Below are 10,709 nucleotides of genomic sequence, written 5' to 3' on the forward strand. Positions count from 1 at the left end.
TTGCTCTGATTGCTTACTGTTTGTTTACTTTTAGTTCTAGAGGCAAATCACAGGTGTTACTATAACATTAATGATGGCTCCATCCAATACCAATGATTGGGCATTATTAATTTAATTACTTACAACCCGTTTTTATCGACTGTCTGTAGCGGGACCATGTTTTTGCAGAGGTGGATCGTTATTGCGTTCGTAATGTCGCTCCACCGCTTGCTTTTCTTGTCATATGCAGTGCCTCGAGTAAATGCCTCTTCAAGCGATGTCTGACCCTTTTCTTTAATGTAACGTTATTGTAGCCTCTCCCAGCTGTTAACAGACTAGCTAACGGGCTAGCTAGCGAGCTGTACCCAGCATGCCATTCGGCGGTATACTTTTATAAATGTACAATTATTAGTGTTACAAATCGTTTGTGTCACAAACTGTTGCGTGCCGTGGTGTTGCCCTGTTAAAGAGAATTAGTTGTGGGTTATTAATTGTTGTGTTATAAAGTTATAACCATAACTTAGGGGTCCCTCTCAATACATAACTAGCGTTAGCTCCGACTGTAGTGCTCTTCATGTGAACAATATATAGCCACTGGGCCATGCCTTCTACTTGGTGAGATGGTGGTAAAGGACACGTGTGGCTGGTCATGCAGATAAAGAACTCCGGTGTGGAGGTCGCTTGCTGGTGGACACATTTTTTGACTCTGAGAGACCATGATTGTACAGTGTGTCAGCCATGCATTGAAGATTTTCATGAGTCTTACACTGGCATGTCTCTCTGTCCTGCTCATTTGGTTTGACAACCCAAAATGGTCTGTGTCTGCAGAAGGTATAAGAAACAACCCTATGCTCAGCTACAAACTTCACATGAAGGTTGTGCAATAAGTCACAAAGTAACCTTCTCTGCTTCTTGACCTTCTGTGCGGTGATTGTGTTTGTTTCCCCTGTTTTCTTGTGGCGTCTTCACACCTGCTCCTCAGTTCTTTCCCAGCTTTGTACAAGAAGCCAAAGCTCTTCTGACACAGCGATTGGAATTTGTATCTTCCAATTTGTCTCCCTTTCTGAATTGAGGCAAAAGCCCTCTTTGCCTTTTGTCTCTCTGAAGGCTTTTTTTGCTCTCAAAAAGGTCAGTTTTTTTAGTGGAGAAATGACCTTGAAGTATTCTTTCTACTCTTGTAGCTTGACTCTCAGAATTTGCTAATTGCTGTTGTATTGTGAAACAGAAGTATCTCCTCTTGTAGTTGTTACATTGTTTTAGTTTAAGTTTCTCCTCCAATTCCTGGATTTTTCTTCGTCTCCTTTTGGCCATTGTTTCTAATTCACTAATAAATGCCGGGTCAGGAAGCCACTACTGTTGTTTTCTATGTAGCTTTCGAATATAGTGTTTTTTCCAGTTGTCATTCCTGTTATATTGTAATCCTAATTGAGTAAAAGCAATTGTTTCATTTTGCTGTCAATTGTTGTGTACCTTCACGCTGTGCTCCAAGAGTGCAGTCAGGGGGAAATAAAAGACCCACATAAAATATAAATTTATCTTAGTGTCCGGTCTCATCCTTTTAATCAGGCCACACACATAAGGAAAGTGGGTGATTACATTTTTTACAATGTTGTATTTTATATGATCTTTTTTGTTACCTTGGGATGCTGGGTGATCTTTTGGGTGAAGATTGGGGGGTCAAGACTGTCTGTGCTGCTCTCATCAGATGTCTATGTCTTGCTTGGTTAACACAGCACGCCTTTCTCTGAGCTCTCCTTTCCCTTTCAGTTAGATCTGTTATTTTGTTCCTCTTTTGGTCAGGATATCATTGACATAACCTTGACGCCGTTTCGTCAAGTACTCTGCTCGACGTGTAGACGAAAGGAAAAGTACAAAAGTTTAATTATACAATTGGACAATTTAAATTTTTTTCTTCTCCTCGTCCTTTTGCAGCTTTTATGTGGCTCATTTATACAGGAATGTCATTGGTGTTACCAGGAGGAGGAGTAACAGCAGTGACTGTAACTCCAATGACTATATAGAGAAAATCTACAATTTTAACAACAAAAATGGCTGTTTTCAGGCAAATCAAAATCATTAATCTGTTTAATATATTCAGTTTTATTGTTCAGCTTTTAACCCCCGTGGCCAATAAATGAGTAACACAAATGACAGACTTAAAAGCTTCACTCAAAATTCTCACATACGTATATCATGATATTTTAAACAAATGAAGTAAGATGCACAGTCAAAGTCCTGCATTCTAGTAGATAAAGTAAACTTGAATTAACTTAATATATCTGTTCAATGTGGAGCTTTCAATTCTAATATGATGCTGGATAGCTTAATTAAAGACCAATAATTCGTCAGATTTTAATCATATATTTTGTGGGTCGAATCTGCAAAGTAACCAGTAACATTTCTCCTTCAAGTAAATGTAGTACTACAATGTTTTCCTCTGAAGTAGAAGTACACGCTGAGTAGCATACACTTAAGCTGCATATTTTAATTGCTTTTGGGACTTTTGTAAGTTATTTCGGGGTTCAATGAATTAGAATAGTGACATTATTCAATGTTTTTCTAAACATCATAATAAATTATCTGTGAGTGGCCCTTTTACTCTGGGGGCCACCACTCAACTTTAATGTGAGTTAATAAGGTGAGGACCAAACAGCGAAAGGATTCATCTCAATTCTTTCTCAAAATGAAAAAGATGTGTTAGTCATTCACCTTGTGGGTCTTTTAAACAAATATTTCTTTCTCATTAACTCATCATTCTACACACTGCATGTAACTGTTATTTTCTAGTATTTCTATCAGTAAAGTCTGCCTTTCATGTTTTTTTCCTGTGAAGTAAATTTCACTGACATTTTTGATTGTGAGTAGCCGCGACTTTGGTGTGTGATGTAACTACTGTATGTCATGGTGTGTTGCTAAAGACCCAATGAAGAGCAGTGCTTAGTGTGAAGTTGTTTAAATAAGTGGTTCTCCAGAAGGCAGACATGCTTTCAGCTCTTCAACTCTTTCAACTTATTACTTTTCATATTAACTTCTTGACAAATTAAGTTTGAGATGTAAACTTCTGCCTCCTGTCTGTGTGGAAGGAAGAACAGAGTAATTATTGTATTACATCACAGCCTTCTAAGAACAGATAAATGCTCTTAACACCTTTCTTAAGGCCTGTCTATCACTCATCGCACACAGGATTAGAACTAACTGCGTTAGAAAAGATCAGAGACCTCTTAGTGAATGAGTCTTCCCCAGCTCAAGGCTATCAGTAGCACTGACAGAAGTCTAATAAGCAATGGTGGCTGTTATTATGGGATGTCCATGATGTGATTAACATTAACAGGGCTGGGCTGAAACAATCACATTAGCAGCTGCCGGGCAGCCAAGCTGTTGGAGATGCTTTGCTGATAATTAGGGCCCGAGCACCGATGTAGTTGGAGCGTAGAACCCATTGTTGGGGCGACCGTGGCTCACTGGGTTAAAAGGGTCGTCTGGGAACCATACGATCGGTGGTTCGATCCTTGGCTGGTATGTGTCCTGTGTCGGAGTGTCCCTGAGCAAGACACTGAACCCCTAACTGCTCCCCGGGTGCTTCTCAGCAACCCACTGCTCCCAATAAGTTGGTGATGGGTTAAAAGCAGAAGCTACATTTTGTATATATGTATATGACAATATAATACATTTCTTTCTTGTCCTTCTAATGTTTGTTATTATTATCGTACGTGTTTCGTCGCAAAAAGGAGGTGCTTGGGATACTGGTAAGATCTTGAAATTTGGCACGCAAGGCAGTCGTGGTAAAAATTGCAGTCTGATTGGGGTGTCCAGCTGCGAGATGAAAAATTGGCTCGATAGCACCCACTTTTGAGTAGCCCCAACATTGGGTTTCACCTAGATGTATGAAATTTTGTAGGTATGTGTAACTTGATGTTTGATGGTACAAAAGAACGGCCAAATCCCAATGTCCTCCCTAAACCCTAAGCCTTGAACCCTCAAGGACTTAATTGACATCATCTGGTAAGTGGTTGAGTGTGAGAGGCTGCAAGGGCTCGAAATGGTATAAATATGAATGGGACAGCACTTTGCTGCAACATATCACATTACCATGAAAACGACAAAAAAATAAGATGTATAATTGTAGGTATTTATTTTATACTTTGTACTCCCTGATTTGAACGTCTTCCAGGCTCTTTCCTCACAAGATGAGGTAATTCATATAATATATTTACTTGTCAAAAATCAAATATTTGATGGTTAAATAAATAAATATCCTCTGATTTCAAGTTTATTTTTTGTTCTATCTTTACACACATCAATTTTCTTAATGACCTTTACAGGCTTACATTTATGATTGTATCGTCGCTACACAACATATTTGAGGCTTAAGACCTGGCAACATGATGTCCACTGCTGAACACTGAAGTCCTCCTTGCAACATGGGCTGGAGGCTAGTTGTTCACTTAGATGGTATTATCACATGCCTATCTGATAAAGTGCAGCAGCCATTAAGACGTTGAGCATTCAGTTCGTCATCCATATTATATATGCTGTTTGTCTGGTATTGTATGTTAACTGGCTTGGAGCATGGCATGCCTCAAGATGCTTAGGGTCATGGTAGAATTAGGTTTGGTAGGTGAGGAACCTCAAATGTGTCTCCAACTTGGCAGCTTGTTCAAGCAGCTTTGGTAAGAAGTCAAAGCTCATGCTTTGTTTTTTGGGTTTGTGAGCGTTTTGTTTATGTAGCTTGGTTTCCTCTTTGTGTTGTGCATCTTTCGACGAGGAGCCTTTGGATATGTTACTTGGGATTAAAGGGGTTGAACTGTACTGTTCTATATTCCTCACTTTTCTGTTTCTGCAAAAAGCAGATCTGCATTTTGAGGTGGCTACTGTTTGATACTGTGTCTTATGGATTTCCCAGAAAATGTCATGTAACTATCCACTAGTTCTATAATGTGACTTATACTTCCCACTTCACCACTTCTCCCTTTTTATAGCTGACATCCACCTTGCACCACCTGCTCTTGGAGTCTATACAGGAGATAAAAATACAATAAACTACAACCAGGTCAAGTATTTCACGGGGGGAATGACGACCAGGGTGGTTAGTTTGGCCTTTTGCCCTTCAAATAGATAATATGCCCTGTGTCCACAGTGGCTTTGTTGCCCCAGCTGCTGTACCCATTTTCTCAAGTGCCTCTTGACTTCTGCTTTGAATACGTATTTTAGACACCAGAAAAATAGGAAAACCGGGGTATTTATCATGATTATCGTTGACTTGCATAAGCTACGTTGCTGATTTTAAATTATGTAGGGCACATAAGAAGTTACGTTACAAATGTTACTAAAGTTAAGTTAGTGATGTTAGCCCAAACCGATCTTTTGAATGCATGTAGTTATGTAACGAACGTAGTTCATTTAAACAAAACCATGATGTTTTCTTTTCTATACTTGTCTAAGTGGTTTTGTTGCGTGAACTCTTTTTAATATTTAAACAGGATTCAAACTCTAAAATGGAGTAACTTACTATGTAGCTATTTAAAAAAAAAAAAAAAACACAACCTAATAACGACAAGTCCTCCAACCCATACCACCACACCTAACTGTGGCAGTAAACACGTGGTTAACATTGTGTTTGGTTGGGAACTTAAGTAATTTACCTTCGTCATGTACGTGATGTTAGTTAAGCAGGCTACATAACACAAGTTAATGTTAAGTTTAAATAACCTGTGAATTGCTTATTCTAAGAACTAGCAACTAGCATACGCGATTGGGGTAACGGCTATCATTATTCTTATGAATTACTGTTAAAGTCTGGCAAAATAATAGAGTAATGTAGACCATGTTTTTTTTCTGTAACCAGCATGAATGCATGGTGGAATAAGCAAGATAGCTAGCTAACTAACCAGCAAGGAGCCGGTTCGATCCCCAGCTCCTGCTCTGCTAGTCTCATGTCAATGTGTCCTTGAGCAAGACACTTAACCCCAAATTGCTCCAGCTGTGCCCACGGTGTATAGATAGATACTGAATTGTAAGTCGCTTTGGATAAAAGCGTCTGCTAAATGAAGGTAATGTAACTACAACGTTTACTAGCCAATCACAGGAAGCAACCTGTTCGAACAGGAAACATTTTTGATATACATTCACATGCACTCTCACAGGGAGCAATTTGGTGTTCAGTTTATTGCCCAAGGACACTGCAACATGTAGACTGCAGGGGCCAGGGATCAAACCACCAACATTCTGATTATTGGATCACCGCTCTACCTCTCCAGCTACTGTCTCTGTGTGTGAGGACCATACCTACCACCCAGCATATGCATACATCCCAGAGTAGAAGGCTAGTGGCATACCAGACAGCTTCACATTGCTCAGCTCAAAGGCATCCTCAAAGTTCTTGGTCTCTCCTACAAACACAAAAATGCGCGCGCACATACACACACACACAAACAAGGACATACATTTGTTCTTGTTGACATTTTGAAGCCTCATAATTGCTCCTAAATTAAGAGGGATTGTTGCAGCATTTGAATGATTTGTGCAAAATAGTTCTTACACCAGCAGTGGGCATAGCATAACAATAACAATAGTTTCAACAATAAAACAGATGAATGCAGCAGTACTCTGCCTTATTAGCTTGGAGAAGTAGATTATTCTGTACAACAAAGGTACTTAAGGCAGATTTAATCACTGTCATTGTAATCAGTGTTCTGTTGTATATAGGAGCTCACATTTATGGACAAAAACTGCTCATACAAACATATAAAACAATCTAATAGGACAATCACTTCACACTAAAATGTTGAGAGCCATGAATTTTGTAATGATCACTCTGTGAAGACATTCAGAGGTCTTCACAGACCCACACACACACACACACACACACACACACACACACACACACACACACATTTGTGGTAATTTGGTATCACAAAAGTGTACCCAAATACCGAAGTTACCCTTTATGTTTATAGTTGAGGTGAAGATTCACCAATATTGCATGTGGCGTTGTGCTTTATACGTGCGCTGTGATGTAGGGCCTCTTCTAACACCAGCAGTGAGGACATTGGGAAATGCCTGAGCTGTTGCTTGCTGTGAGCAGCTGTGTATCACGGACTGTAAGTCTTCAAGGTTATATTTTTAGTAAGTGTTGTTGTTGTTTGAGACAAAGGAAGCTACGTTAATTTTTACAGCTGAAAATACTGTTTGAAGTCTGAGAATGTTTCTGGACAGCAGCAACAAGGATGAAGAACACCTTTTTTCCACTGCATGGTTTGACTGAACTCCACTCAACTCACTTTTGGAACCAGGTTGAAAAATATGGTTAGCCTGTGGAAGCTCGCACTCGTCTGATTGGTTGGCTGGTCTAGCTGTCACCCGTTACTATAGCTGATATAGAACCGAAGTTCAAAACTTTATGGTCAAGCTTCGTATATAAAGTACGTGTACACACACACACACACACACACACACACACACACACACTGATATCTGAAATCCAAAGTACAAAAATGTGGTTTGTTAACAATGAGAGTAGCATTCATATGACTTGAGTTACTGTTTAAAGCTAACATTAACAGCAAGCTAGAAACAATGTGGTTATTACTAACAGCCAATCCTGCATTTCACTCAACATACAGCTGCAATCATGACACACAAGTGACAAGAATTGAACACTCCTGCCGCTCATTTGTCACTTGAATCAGAATTGTATGAAGTAAAACTTTGAATGCAGGACTTTTACTTGTGATGGAGTTTTTTGACTAAGATTATTTTTTCAGCATTTCTGCTTTATGTGATAGAGAAATGGTGAAGAGAGAGAGGGGTGTCTTCCTCCCTCTTTAGATACATGCACATGTCCTGTTATTCACAGATAGGGTTTAACAGGTCATAAAGTAAAATCATCCCGATATATCGGGTGCATTTGTAAATACAATCACACGCTCTTTAAAATCTGTAATTAGGGACACGTAAGTGCACGTTGCAGTCCTGACTGCCAGGCAAAACTAATATAATTTAACCGGTTTTGCTGCTATTATGCAGTGTCCTGATTGACATAAAACACTTGCAGGAAGAAGAGCCTGTTGAACTGTTGATCAGATAAGAAAGATCATGTAATGCTACTCTCAAAGAGCCTCAAGCAGAAAGGTGACGGAGATAACCGCAGCTTGATTCATTAATGCTAAACATGCATGCTTCATTTGAAAATAAAATGTGAATTAATTTTAGCTTCAACAGTTTATTAAAACATAATTTTAATTACTACATTTTATTTTTTGTACATAAACACTGAAGTTGGTTTTGAATGTGTCTTGTCCTATATGAACAATATTGCATGCAAGATGGATATGAAAAAACGTTTTTGTTTTGTGCTTTGGTTGCACTTGTTGTCAAGCATACAGTAACATTGGATGTAGAATACTTTTACAAATAAAAACATGCTTCATCTTTGCTTCTCTTATAAAAAAATATTTTTTGTTGCTTGAAAAAAACAAAAGTATTCTTTTTTGACATTAAAAAGACATAAACCTTGGATTTTGAAGTTAAACGGCATTATTTGCCCATTGCTCATAAACATAAGTATAAGTATAAATTTGGTTTTCAGAAGAAATAGAGTACTTTTGTTTGTAAACAGCACGTACAAAACAAGTTAAAATGTTTTTATGGATGGAATGAAACAATATTTAGTCAGCAATCTGTAGTAAGTTGTAGTTGCTGGGTAGTTTCCCTTTTTGTGGGATGTTTTTTGAAAGCACCCTCTCTTGGAAGGACATTTGTTTTGTCATATTGCTATACTTATGGACAAACTGTTTAATGTTTTCTATATTTATCAGGAGTTATGTTGTCTGTGTACAGACAAATTCACACTTCTGTTGTCTCTCACGCTCTGTATTCACAATCTGTTTCTGAGACTACTCACTTGTCTTTCCTACCAAAGTGATTCACTGAAATGATATATACCTTCTTTATTGTACCTATGTGTTTGAATTGGCATAATTTTGGATTTGATTTATAGAAATGACTCTCAAACAGTACAAAAATGTAAGCAAAATAAGTGTTGTAAAATATATGTATGCAATAATACTATATTATTGAACTACAATTATGCTATGCGTTTCTGTTGCTGTTAAATCAATGGCATAGCCAGGTCATTTTGCCACGTCTTAAGCCTTGAATGTTTTGAGTGTACCTCCGAATACAATCATAACTGTAATTCTGTAAGAATTGACAAAAAACTGAATGTGTCTGAAAGTCTGTTATTTTACTAACACTGAAGCGCATTCAAAGTAAATGCAGGTCTCAAAACCATTTGTTTGTGCAGGTGTCTCTGACAATCACTGCTGAGAGACTCAAAGCTGGAAGAGTCGAGGAGAAATAGGAGAATGTATAGTTCCATGTGCAAAAAAACCCATCTTTTTATAAAAAAATTAATTTAAGCCAAAAAAGGTGAGCCAATGTAGAATAATCTATCATATAAGTTAGGCTGGGTGCAGTTTGATTTTATTAAACAAACTTCACGTTTCATGAAATTACTTTACATTACGGCCTGGCTCCAAAACGAACAAAAACAATAAAATGTACTATTAATGAGAACTCCATGTACAAGCGCGATTTAGAAACTTTTTTTATCCAATTTCTGCTCTCCAAACATCTCAGTTTACACATATTTAGATCAGAGAAGTCTTTTTCTGGTGGTGTGCTCACAAACCCTTTTAATAAGTTCAGTGTTTGGGCTGCTGTAAATATAGAATCCTGCTTACGTCCATGGTTGCCAGTAGGTGGCGCTATGACTATGAGTTAATATTGGTATGCAGAAGTCCTAAAATCATGACAGTCATCAAGCATGTCAAGTTGGACAGTTTTGACAAAGTACAGTCGAGTTACAACAGCTTGATGGATGATGGTGAACCATGTAAAATGGCCGCCACACCACATCCACGTTGTTCGATGAAACCTCAAGCTTTTAGTAACTTTTAGGTCTTTAGATTGTTCTGACCAAATTCTAAGCTGATCTGATTAATTTCCTAGGAGTTCGTTAAAGTACAGCACCTGGAAATGGGAAAAGAAACACGAGAAATTCATACAAAATTTTAAATGTTTTACTTCCTGTCTTCCTGACAACAACTTTATTCATATCGGACTTGCATACATAAGTAAGGTAAAATTACAGATATAAATACATTTAAAAAGAGCTGATACAGTAGTACTCACAAGTGTGTTGTACGAATTACTAAAACACAGTAAAAACCAAAAGATTCAGTGAAAGCAATTGTGAAAAAGCGCATTTTTACGAGGGAGTTGACAGAAGAAACAGAGCTAGCCTGCCCGATCTCCTCCTGTAGGTCGATCTAGAGCTTGGGGGGCTCTTTCTCAAAAGGCTCCATCTCCGGTTTTTAGCCTTGACCCATGAGTTATTAAAGCTATAATTAACAGTAACCTGCTGTAAACTGAAGGGAAGAGAAAAGAAGCAAGACAAAGAATGTGACAATTTTGTTGAGTTTGCAGCTTGTTGGCTGCCAGCTTCAGGCTTCTTTTTGGATTATTAGTTATTAATCCAACAATCTCTGCCAAGAGTGTGGTTAGTCCTGAGGTGGGGGGCCAGCTGGCTCCACCAAAATGTTCACCTATTCACGGAGAGGGCCTATGAAATATAGATTACTGCTGTGGGCTTCACACAAAGGCTGGGCTTCTGTGGCTGCATGGCCAAGTAGGGAGGAAGGGAGGAAGACAATGGCTGTGATTTGGAA

This window comes from Cebidichthys violaceus, unplaced genomic scaffold, assembly GCF_023349555.1.
Source record: "Cebidichthys violaceus isolate CVI_PGR_0920_01 unplaced genomic scaffold, fCebVio1.0.p SCAF_2, whole genome shotgun sequence".
In the NCBI taxonomy this organism is placed as follows: Eukaryota; Metazoa; Chordata; class Actinopteri; order Perciformes; family Stichaeidae; genus Cebidichthys; species Cebidichthys violaceus.